Source organism: Harmonia axyridis, chromosome 1 (genome assembly GCF_914767665.1).
Source record: "Harmonia axyridis chromosome 1, icHarAxyr1.1, whole genome shotgun sequence".
Taxonomy (NCBI): Eukaryota; Metazoa; Arthropoda; class Insecta; order Coleoptera; family Coccinellidae; genus Harmonia; species Harmonia axyridis.
This window is the reverse complement of record NC_059501.1, coordinates 44119915-44132999: the sequence shown is the minus strand read 5'-3', so window position 1 is coordinate 44132999 and position 13085 is coordinate 44119915. Positions and strand designations below refer to the sequence as shown.

General features: G+C 37.7%; 1 long non-coding RNA gene across 1 annotated transcript; it reads right to left on the bottom strand.

Moving 5' to 3' along the window:
- Positions 1–3246: 3246 nt before the first annotated feature.
- LOC123670631 lies at positions 3247–4898 on the bottom strand. The gene is made up of 2 exons (XR_006745945.1): positions 3853–4898; positions 3247–3808 (listed from the first exon to the last, which is right to left on the bottom strand). It is a non-coding gene; the product is annotated as an uncharacterized LOC123670631 (long non-coding RNA).
- Positions 4899–13085: the final 8187 nt, after the last annotated feature.

Genomic DNA, 13085 nt, shown 5'->3' with positions numbered 1-13085 from the left:
TGGTTTTCCACTGATCAAGAAGTATTACTTTTTTTTAGCGTTGTTAATTAATTCTTTCTCCTTCAATAAGGGAAATAGTGTAGGTTAGGCTTGTCAAACAAGGAGCAGAACTTAGTGTTATAAAATAATTTTCCTTTGGGATCAGGTCTAACAGTGATTGAAAGTCATTAAAAAAATTTACTAAAAAAAACTGCCTTGTCCCTTTTATCCTTTCGATAATTGATATATGTATAAACTTGTCAAGAAAGAAAATATCAAATCAACTAACAGTTTCTTCTTCCCGATCTATCAAAATTTCTTCAACTTAGATAATTGAAAAAAATTGTAGTAAACAATGAACTCTGGACCTCGGCCCAATTAACTTTGCAGTTCAATTTACAGTGTTAGAACCAGGGTCAGCGTTAGGGGTGAAACACCATTTGTGAGGCGGCAATTCGGCCAAGTTTGCTGTCCGCCTTTTCATATTTCATCCTTGGCGCTAGCCAAACTGCTGCTCTAGGCAGAGTCTCAATTTGCCGCCCTAACAGAAGCCAACTCTGCAGAATATCGTGGTCTTCTACCTATCGATGAAAAAAATTGAAGGCATCTATTTGAAAAATTTTGATAGTAACATAGGGGAAATATTCATTTACAAGAAACCAACTCTTTCAAACCTGTACAAAAAAGTGAATTCATTCATAATATTCCTGAGTATAGATTACAACGTACATCTGCGGACCAATCAGAGCTTAGAACATTAATAATTATTCTAAGAATCAGAGACTACTTCATCCGAACGCTCTTCTTCGGTCGATATCGTTCGTAATCGTGAAATTCAAATGTCGCGTCATAACTCCGATTTGATCCAACTTTTTTCATCGGTCAATTATTCCTTTATACCTCTCCAATAATTTCTAAATATTCAAGACCTTATTCTAAAATAATACATCGTAAACAAAATTCAGAATGGATATCAAAGTTTTGGTGACAAATAACAATGAATTAATAAGTAATAAGAGGTAGAAACCAATCCTTAAATTATTATTCATGCAGTACAGATAAACTAAATTTTAAATAAATAATATGATACTGCTCCTGTTATATTGATAACAAAATTTTTGGACCAGTTCTACTACAGACATAATCCACATCTCTGTTCGATTGATCTCTAGGGTTTTCCAATCTAAAAAGTCTTCAAAGTTTCAATTAATTTCAAATTTAAAGATTCTATCTTCAATTATCATTTAAATGTCTCACAAGATATTTCTACAAAAATGACAAATAAATGTCTTGCGTCAAGTGAATTTCACGCAAACTTTACGGGCAGTTGAATATTCAGAGAGACGCATTTAGGTCGAAAAACCAACCCCAGCAGATACAGCGAGGGCTAAAAATAGAACAAGAGCATCCTTGGAGCTACATATGGTCATCCTGAAGTCACATCTTAGGGCAAGGAGCGAAGACCTGGACCAATCCGGGACTTGGATTGCGCTTTGGTATGCAAAATCCAAAGCGACACTTAAGATCCCCAGGAAATTGGGGTACCATATTCAGTACGCTACGCTCGTAGCTGTTACCTTGTAAATACATAACTTGTACAGCCAAATTCAATATATTGGACCTGAAATCTGGTGTTTTATTATCCCAATTTAATAGAATTACAGTTGACCGATTCAACATAAAACAAAATGTTTCCTTCGTTTATTTTCAAGATTAATCTCAGGCAGTGGCGTACCCAAGTGGAGGAATAAGGGGGATATATCCCCCCCCCCCCTATCACAATCTTATTAGCAAATTTCTTCGTGAAACTTCTTCAAAAGAAAGAAAATGAATGCAGGCGAATCTTAAAGTTTTTCGCTTTTGAATACAACAGCTGACATTTCGATGGGTAAAAATCAATCTCAAGAAATGTCTGTACTTGAATGGACAACGGAAATGAATAACCAATTTTTTTTTTTATAAATCGCCCCCTCCCCCAAGCTTTATGTCTAGGTACGCCACTGATCATGTGATATCCTAATTTTGAATGCAAATATATACGGTGATTTTTTTCTGGAAGGATGCCCGCTTCTTTCCTCCAAAATTATTTTTTTTGTGAACCACTGGTAGTTTAGAAAAATATCAGATTACATATATCATCCCTTTATCGGCACTTTTGACTTACTGCCTCAACATTTTCACTCACAAAGGTAGGTCATCAGTATAGGTTCAGTTTATTCTGTTGATTAGTTTGAGGTGGATGATGAGAAATTCTGTATTATATTCTCTATTATAACCCGTGTTCAACTTTTAATGTGTGTTGCATGATCTCAAAACTAATCAAAATCTCATTTATGAGTCAGTAAACTTCTTCAAAAAAAGGAAAATTGATGCAGGCGAATCCTCAAGTTTTTCTCGTTTGAATAAAACAGCTGACACTTCGACAGGTGAAAATCAATCTCAAGAAGTGGATGTAAATTCAAAAGACATTGGAAACGAATCACCAATTTTTTTTCATTTATAAATCTTTGTCCCCCCAAGGCTTATGTCTGGGTACGCAACTGTTGCTATACAAGAATGATTCAAAACCGAGTTCAAAACTAATAACAGACAACGAAAACCACTTGAAAATTATGGTCAATCTAGTGGAAAACATCGTGTGAAGCAGATGAATTAATACTTTTACAATTGCACAAGCAGCAATTTTCACATAACCACCAAATAATCAAAAAAAAAAACTACAAAGATAGAGAGAGAAGCCCCTACATGGACGACATTTCAGCGAGGTGAACCAGGATCATGTCGACATTGGAGCGTCGAACTATTGGCTCACATCAGGTGCAATTACTCCAGAACGGAAGGTTTTTTTCTAGCCATCCAAGATCAAGAGATCCTAACGAGAAACTATTGCAAGCATCATAGATGAGTAGATGGCAAGCATATCATTAAGGATCGAACTATCACTGATGATCGAAGCCGATATGTAACGTTATTCCAATATAATTTTAGCTTTCGTCAGTGCGACACTGGTCACCGCCTTCGGATAGTTCACACCAGTTACAACAACATTTATTTAGATTTAAAAAAATTCACTTTCAACAGTTCGTTATAAAGTGTTTAGTGCTCGAAGTATCGAATTAGGTACTTCTACAAAGTGATTAGTATTCTTGAGTCTTTTGTGGAATTGATGCTCGTTTTTTCAAGTGCTTAGTGCTCGAAGCACTATTATACAGTGCATGTCATAGATCTGATAGGAAAATTTTTCGAGGACCAAGTGATATATAGTCATTTTTACAGAATTTTTTTTTACTTATATCATTATACTTATACAAAAAAAAAACAATGTCCTATGATATTAATGTATTATGAGGCCAATTCAAGGTATGGTTTTTTGAAACATCCTTTTCTTTTTTTTTTTGGACTCGGTCCTTACTTGATAGAAATACATTATATATAAAAGATAAAATAATAAAACAAAGTAATTTCCATTAATCGTTCAATCTTGCGAAAATTGTTTCGCCAACATGGCTTGACTGATTTTCGTCAAAATAACCTGATGAAGCTATAGTTATGGCGACATGATTGTAACAAAATTTAAAGATCAGTAGTAACTTACAATTGTTTCGCCAACACTATGGCTTCATCAAGAAATAGTTTGTTTGATGTTCAATAGCGGAGCTAGAATTTTGTTTTGGGGGGCCGAACATAGAACGTATTAGGTGACAGCGCGGGGGGTGGGGAGATGAAGGTTGTCAGTTGTATGAAAAAATTAAATATGAAAAATCATTCTATAATCGGAAATTTGATCTGAAGGAAGACGTAAATACATTGGACTCTCGTTAACTCGAACCTCAAAACTCGAATTAGGTACAGTGGACTCTCGTTAACTCGAACCTCGATAACTCGAATTATTTTTAATCACCTTGGAAAAACCTGTCTAAGCCGAAAAAATTTCCGTGCATAACTCGAAACGATTTTACGGATATATTCAGTATAGTCGAGTTACGAATAGTTCGACAGTCGAACTATTCGTAACTCGACGAAAAATCTTGGTCCCGTGGTGTTTCGAGTTAACGAGAGTCCACTGTATATTCAAATCCCCTTGGAAAAACTTTCCAAGTCGAAAGAATTTTCATGCATAACTGGAAATGACTTTATGTATGTATTTCACACCTATAAGTCGAAGACACACAAAATGACCTCTATAACTCGAAGTCGGTGGTTAATTCCAAACCCCGCATGCAAGTCGAAACGTGTCGGTGAATCGCGTATTCAATTATGCAATAATTGCATCGTGAGATTTTATAGAGTTTAGTTTTTTTGTTTAGTGTTGTGAAGGCTGTAGAAAATACATTTTTTGTTTAATGTTTTTTATCCTGAATCTCCTAAGCCTGTGAGACCTCTCATCAGAAGATTTACGAAAAACTTATTTAGAGTTTTCACTCTCTATTGCTGAAACAAGCTTAAAAAATTTGAATAAATTGCTCCTGCGCATATAATTGCAATAATTTGTCAGGAGTTATAAAGTTGAAAAAAAAGTTGCCTTAAAAGAAAAGAACAATAACACTTTGAATAAATTAACTTTTTTGAGGTTCTGGAATCTGAATCAGACTCCTTCTTATTCAGACAAACTATTAAAATATTCAAAGTTTGTCAATTGGCATTTGTAAAACAAAGGAGTCATTGGTCTATTGGGTCTATTTCATTATGAAATTTTCTATTGTCAATTAATTTTTCAGTAAATTCATCAAATATGTATACGATCTACTCCTAATATATGGAATAGATATCACTATTCTTAAATTCTTTACCTCTACAATTTGAATTTCATTTGTTTTAACTCTATATCTCATTACCTCTGTAAGTCGTATTTAATCAAGAATGACCTGTATAACTCGAACTACGCCTCTATGTCGAGCTATACGTAACTCGACGAAAAATCTTGGTCCCGTGGTGTTTCGAGTCAACGAGAGTCCACTGTACTTGAAAATAATAAATACGTTTTTCTTCGATCAATCAGCAAAGTATTAGTTTTTCTGCCTAGGCAGCAAAATTATTATTCTCAATGGAAATAAAACATTCGACATTTTCTGTCAATCAATATTTCTTGCCACCTCCATTATTCCTGAAGGAGTATGTAGGTATAGTATATCAAAAGTCACTTGAACTAATCTATAAAAACGCTTGACCAGAGATAATTGCAAAACAGTCATAAACCATAGGCGCACACTTTTCAAACCCTTGAGTTGAAAATAATATTTTTGCGTATGTATGGGACTCAGATGTCGATATTTTCAGAAAATTTGTGACGTGAGTAGCTTTTGCTGTTACATCAAAAATGATACTATGTCATTTTACGGTGTTATAATTTGATTATTCTTTATTATCGACCTGTAATATACTATCAAGGAACGTTATCTACGATGATGAACTGATCGTTGCATAGAATTATAAGAGCACGAAAACATGAATTCGTAAATGTTCTGTCTGAAGATAAGACAAACTAGGGTAAAATAGGTGCATGACCTTGAGATCCTTGAATGACATCCAATTTTCTAGGTCAAATTAGCAGCTACGTTGCCGAATTGAATTTTATTCTTCGTTATTGTAAGGCGAAATTTATGTTTCTCAGTGGAAGCAGAAGGCTAAATGATAATAATGTACAGGGTGATTCACCACGATGGCCTATTAGACGTTTATGGAAAACTAATAATAATTTTGCGCTGAAAATTTATACAATTTTCTTTTATACCGGAAACAGAGTACTACTTTCTTATTTCAAACGGCACACCCAGTATATCATTGCATTATCAGATAGCTTGGTTGATGATAATTTCAGCAATATGGCAATACTTGAGTATAAGCTCAACGATTCATAAGTTAAAGAGATTCCTATAGATATCTTATGAAAAGTTTTTTGGAAAAAACCTATATTTTTTATTCATTCAGTCAATTTTACGTAAGTATAAAAAGAGAGGGGTCTCAAGCAAATCCTATACTTAAAGAGTTATCGAGGAAAAACTCCATTTTTTCAACTAAGTAAAACTGCAATTTCTCATTGAATGGAGTAGTCTATGACTTCCAGAAAACATAAAAAGAAACTTAAAAGTCGAAATTTCATGAATTGTAATAAATTATTCGTTAAGATGGTTGAAAACCAATAAAATTTTCAATAACGAATAATTAATGACATTTCATGAAATGTCAAATTTAGTTATCCAAATTTCGATTTTAGTTTCTATGTAGTCCGGAAGTCATAGGCCGAGTCATTGACTACTCCACTCAGTTAGAAATTGTAGTATTTCCTCAGTTCAAGTTTTTCCTAGATAATTCTTAAATTTTTCGTATACAGAATCAGAATAAATATTCGAAGATATATGTAACCTATTTTTTTTTTTTACTTTGAATGAAGGCATCGACTGCTATTGTCATTAGCCTGATATGTAACCTATTATTAAAACTGTCCCGACTGATGTCAGGAAATGGTGAAATATTTCTATTTTCTATAAAATACTTGATTGATTTTTCGATCTGGCTACGTAGCTGCTAATTTGACCTACCTAGAGCCTATTCTACATGGTTTCTCAAACCAGTAATAACATTGCTAAAATTAGAAAATGTAATGAAAATTTTGTTGGTTAATCTCATTTTAATCCTTATTTCAAAACTTATTGCATATTTTCACCTGTGTTTTTGATCCTGTGTTTCCTTTCATCCTTTTTTCAACCTAGGCCCACCTTGTACGTTAATTTAAGTCTCACCGATCGGCCTCGGCTGAGTGAAGCGTGTATCCTCTGTTTTTCATCCGTTTTTTGTTTTTATTGCGTGAAGTTCGATCATCTCAATAATGTCCAACCAGCAGAGCAATAATCCCCGTCCGGACATGGTTTTATCCAGATTGTCTGTCCTTGACGGGATTGCTGGAGATATTTCCGAGATCAAGCGGGCACAGAAAGAGCTTTCAGATAAGCTGAGCAGCTGTTTAAGAAGTGTGGAGGCACATGGCAAAATGTTGAAGCAGCATGCATCATCATTGCAGCAATGCAGTGGTGAGCTCAGTGTCCTTAAAGCTTCCAATCAGTTTTGAGGGAGGACGTCTCGGTGCTGAGTAATCAGTTGGGGTCAGTTGATGTTGTGGCGTTGGAGAAACTAGCCTTATATTGAAGAGAGAGGTGTCGAACTTGAAGGATATCGCTGGTTCTTCCACCTCGGCGGCGTCGTCTGGTGCCGATGGCTCTGAGTCTTCTTTATGCGTCAATCCAGTAGAGTTATTGGAGCGTGTTAAGCGAGCTAACAATATCATTATCCGAAATGTTCTGAATCTGAAGATGTCACAACAGATAAAGATTTAATTGCCGGTCCTGTTTGGCACCCCTGGCTCAGAGACGATCTGATGCTCTTGGAAGGGTTTCAGCGCAGAGTGACTCGTCTGCCTTATGGTGTCTTGAGACCATCGTATCCGGAGAGGTTGGAGAGGATGGGGCTGTCTTCACTGGAAGATCGACGGCTGCGCGGGGATTTGATCATCACCTTTCGTGCGCTCCATGGAATGTTCGGTACCGATATCTCGCATTTGTACCAACTGAACACAAACAAAATCTACGTGGTCACAGTTTAAAACTCAAGCGTGAAAGTTTTCGTGCAAAGTGCCGCGAATATTTCATTTCTAATAGAGTGTTCAGTGTATGGAATAGACTCCCCGGTGATGTCGTGAATGCACCTTCCGTAAACACCTTCAAGAACAGACTTGACGCCTGGTTTGAAAATGGGTTTGTTTGAAAATGGGTTTCGCATCTGAACATTCGGTTTATGGTTTATGCTCTTAATTTTGTGTTTGTTACTGGTTCTTGGTTCTATTACTGTTGTCTGTATATATAGTATGTTCAACTATTTTTTCACCTTTCTTTGAGTTCATAGGCTTTTGCCTCTACTCTGTAATTTCTTTAATAATAATAATAATAATAATAAATTATTGATATTATTTCGAAGATCAGGGACGGCTCAGCCGGCGATGTGGTCGCGGCCAGAAGACTCGGCAGTTTGCGGCAGGGGGTGCACAGACCTGTTAAGGTAGAGTTTTCGAACCCGGCCATACCTGCCAATATCCTGCGTCATAAACGGGTCCTTGCTGCGTTTGAAAACTACAGGAGGATTTCGGTGGATGACGATAAGACACCTCTGCAGATTAAGCAGCTTCAGGACCTTTGTAAGGAACTTGACAGAAGACGTTCTTCTGGGGAGGCTGATCTGACTATCAAATACAAAAAAGGAACCCCTTCAATAATTAAAATAGCGCCATCAAAAAACTGAAATCTAACTTAATTACGTTGCCACTCATTTATACAAACCTTGCTTCTCTGAACTCCAAATTCGATGAGCTATCTGTCCTCGTTTGTGATCGTGAACCTGTGTTTGTTTTTCTTGCGGAAACGTGGCTTCACCCCAGGATGTCTGATCGTCAATTTGCGGTACCAGGTTATACATTATATCATTGCGATAGTGTTACAACGCCTGGTCATGCTGGTGTTTGCGTTTATGTTCGTGACGATGTAATACACTCATCCACGATTGCTCACTACTCAATCGCTACCCCTGGTATCGACAACCTGTTTTTCGATGTAAAATCAAACGACCTGGAGCTGTCCCTGGGCTATATCGTCCCAGAAGTTGTGTTCACGATCAAGATCTATTTAATCATCTAGAACAACTATCGAATTCGAGAAAGAACTTGTTAATCGTTGGCGACTTCAACTTTGGAGATATTCGTGTCTGGCCTATTACTCAGCTGCCATCGGGTGGTTCCCCTTCCTTCCCTTTCGCGGAGATGTTACAGAGGTCCAGTTTGACTCAGGTCATGGATAAGCCTACTCAATTCAGACTGAATCAGCATCCAACAACACCTGACCTCCTCCTCACCAATGACGAGGATCTTATCTCAGATATTGAGTATCTTCCCCCTTTGGGAAGGTCAGATCATGTAGTGTTGGGCACAAGCATTCAGATACATGCATCCAGGCATCCAAAAAATGTGAAGAGGGTGATAAAGTCTGTGGATTATGAGAAGGTGGATGCTGCGCTTTTTGACGTTGGTTGGAGTTCGGTGCTTGATGGTCCTGATATTGAGGAGGTGTGGAATCGGTTTTCTCACACTTTGACGCAGATTCTTCAGGTTAACACTAGAATGAGAATAGTTAAACAGAGCCCGACTAAACCTTGGATCACTGGTAGTTTGTATGATGACATCCGCAGGAAGAAGAGTCTCTGGCAAAGGTTTCGTAGGAGTCGTTCGACACAGGATTTTTTGCGCCATAGAAAGTTCTCCGAATACCTCTCAGCCGTAATTAAACAATCCAGAACAACTTACGAGCAGAATATGACCAGGCCTGAAAACAAAGCAAAGTTTTTCAAGTATATACGATCTAAGTTTAATATCATAGTAAAGTCTCGATTCCTATAGTTGTTGATGAACATGGTACCGTAGCGAGTAATGAGTCCGAGTCAGCTGAGATTCTTGCCAACTCTTTTTTCTCCTCCTCCACGACTGAACCAGATGGTTCAATGCCAGTTATCAACTGTCCCAGAAAAGCGGAATCATTGGAGAGCATAACAGTTACTGATTCCATGTTGCAGAAGTATCTTCATGGATTGGATGTTTCTTCTGCCCCTGGTCCTGATGGATTTTCGCCAGGTTTTCTCAGGGCGTGTTCAAGCTCTCTCAGTGGACCATTGTGTACGATTATGAATCGTGTACTATCTATGGGTTATTTACCTTCAGCATGGCGACAATCGACGGTAACGCCAATTTTCAAGAAGGGCGATAAACTTAAGGCCGAAAACTACAGACCCATAAGTCTCACTTCTGTTGTGGTCAAAGTTCTTGAGAGGGTAATATCCAAACAGGTGCTTCAGTTCGCATTGCGGGAGTCCATTATTCCACCCCAACAGCATGGCTTCGTTCCAGGAAGATCAATTATCACCAATCTTTTGACTTGCCTGAATGACTGGACTAAGTCATTGGATGCTGGGATTCCGATGGATGTGGTGTATCTTGACTTCGCAAAAGCATTTGATCGAGTACCAAGGAGAAGACTACTTCATAAATTGGAGCATTTTGCTATTCGAGGTTCTCTACTCAAGTTCATTGATTCATTCTTAACAGATCGTTCATTTTTTGTTAGGGTCGGTAATATGTCATCTTCTATGAAATCAGTGCTGAGCGGTGTACCACAGGGATCAGTTCTTGGGCCCCTTCTGTTCATTCTATATGCGTCCGATCTACAGCTTTTATTAAGCTCCCCTTCCGCATCTTACGCAGATGATATAAAGCTGTACAATACGTCAGAGTGTCATCGATCTCTGCAGAGTGAGCTAGATTTCCTGGTAAAGTGGTGTCTTGACTGGTTGCTTCCATTGAATATACCTAAGTGTCGTGTCCTATATTTAGGCAACAATAATCCGAGACGACCTTATTTCATTGATGGTGTTGCCCTGGATGGGTGTCTGAGCCACATCGATCTGGGTGTTGTTGTGAGTGGTGACCTATCTTGGAGTCCCCACATTCTTTATATTTGTAATAAAGCCAAACAACGGCTTTATATGATCCAGCAGTGTTTTAGGGGTGGCCATCCGGATGTCGTTGCTGCACTTTACAAGGCATACATCCGCCCAATCCTGGAGTTTGCTGGTCCAGTCTGGCATCCATGGCTTCAAAGAGATGCTCAAATGCTCGAGTTTCTGCAGCGACGTGTCACACGGTTGCCATACGGGGTGCAGAGACCTTCTTATCAAGATCGCTTGAGTATCATGTGTCTCGACACATTTGCGGATCGTAAGCACCGTGGAAACATGATTGTGACGTTTAGAGCGTTGAATGGTTTCTTCGGCTCAGATGTATCGCATCTCTTTGAGTTGAACACCAATCATCTAAGAGGGCATAACTTGAAATTGGCGAGGGAGAGATTCCATACGAGATCCCGTGAAAATTTTCTGAGCAACCGAGTTTTCGTCTGTTGGAATCAACTTACACATGATGTTGTTGGAGCTCCGTCGGTGAACGTGTTCAAAAATAGGTTCGACGTCTGGAGGTCAAGGGTTCTTGAAAGTTAATTATTTTTTCATAAGTTGGATATTTCAGTATTTTTGTTTTTCTCAAATTGCATTCATGTTATTTTTCTCATTAGGGTTTTATTGAAATTTTTGTTTATTAAGAGTTTTATAGTTACATACTCAACTCTGTATCTAACGTAAAAATAATAATAATAATAATAATAATAATCATTTCTTCCTTCAGTGAAATGAAGATATTTAGGATGCGAAATCATTTTTTTCAGAACCCGTCATATATCAATTCTGACTTTGAAAGTAAATGGAGGAATAGATTTGATTGCGAAATATTAATCTTTTTTTACACAAGCCATAGAATTGTGCCAAACATCATAGTCGAAATCATTAAAAGCATCAGTCACACAACGCACTGTAACTACGTAAAAATGCACTTCAATAATACCCCTATGGACCACACTGGTCTATGCGAATTATTAGAAAGTATTGAAGTAATTAAGGAGTGATAGATGCAGCCAATGAGTGTAACCAAAAATGCTCTCAAAGTGGAAAGGGGAATACGAGGGGAAATATTCAGCCAATAAGATCAATCAAATCGGGACATTCTTGTTTCCAAGACGATTTGCTAAATACTGGGGTTTATTTGAGAGTATTGATAGCAATATTTCAGGGGCGGATCCAGGGGGGCATGGGGGCCATGCCCCCCCCCCTCGCAGACCTTAAAAATATAAAAGTGTATCCTGAATTACCGAAAAATACGCATTTAGTTTTTAATATTCTTTTTTCAATAGGTAGCTTTAGTTATCTGTACTTCGCGTTTAAAAAGTTCGATCGGGTTCCACTAAATAGCATTAGAAAGATGAAATTTCGTACTACATAATCTTTTGCGACAGTTTTGTGATTAGTTTACTCAGTTTAGTTCGAGCGCGCGTTAAAGATGGACATTAAAACAAAGAAAATATACGTTATATTAGAGTTTTTCTTCGATAAAGGCTAAAATGCGAGCCAAGCGGCTAAAAATTTTAAATTATGGTCTTCATACTGTAATAGTCAATTACGCGCAATTTTGGTTCCGTCGATTCCGTTCCGGTAATTTCTATGACAAAGATGCATCACGCGCTGGAGACCAATTGTCGACAATATAGACAAAATCATAGACATTTTCGGGTCCTGTTTCCATTGCTTAAGATTTGAAGATTGAACAAAAAACCGTTTGGAACCATTTGCATAAGGCTGTTCTCAAGAAGAAGCTAGATGTATGGGTACCACACGAGTTAATTCAAAAAAGCTCTTGGTCCGAATTTCCATCTGCGAATCGCTGCTGAATCGCAACAAAATAAACCCATTTTGGAAACGGTTGGTGACTGGTGATGAAAAGTGGATGACTTACGACAACGTCAAGCGAAAACGGTCCTAGTCGGAAACGGTCAGGAAGGTTTTGCTGTGTATTTGGTGGGATTGGCAGGGAATTATCTACATAACCTGCTCCCCTAAGGCACAAATATTGACTTGAAACTGTACTGTCAACATTTGGACCTTCTGAAGGAAGCAATCGCCCAGAAGCAACTAATAGGAGAGGAATTTTGTTCCATGAGGGACAACGTGAGGCCACACACATCGATAGTGACTCGCCAGAGGTTCTTACGCATCCACCTTATAGTCCGGACCTGGCCCCAAGTGATTACCATCTCTTGCTGTCCTTGGCAAACAATTTTGCTGATGAAAAATTCGTTTCAACAGAGGCTTGTGAAATTCGACTGTCTCAATTTTTTGCCAATAGCGACTAGGGCTTCAATGATAAGGCATACACAAACATTCAACATAGCAACAAGTTATAGAACAAAACGGCGCATATTCGACCTGAATCGGATCATTCTAACTGTGGTAATTGAAGTCTTGATTTTTATGCAAAAATAATGATTTTTTTCTATACCTCATACTTTCTTGTGCCCGTGTTTTCTCATGAAATAAATACATATATTCATGAAATTGTTTGAACTTGTTTTTGTACTACAAAAATTTTGGAAACTGAATATGATATAATTCACTAAAATACATCTTTCTAT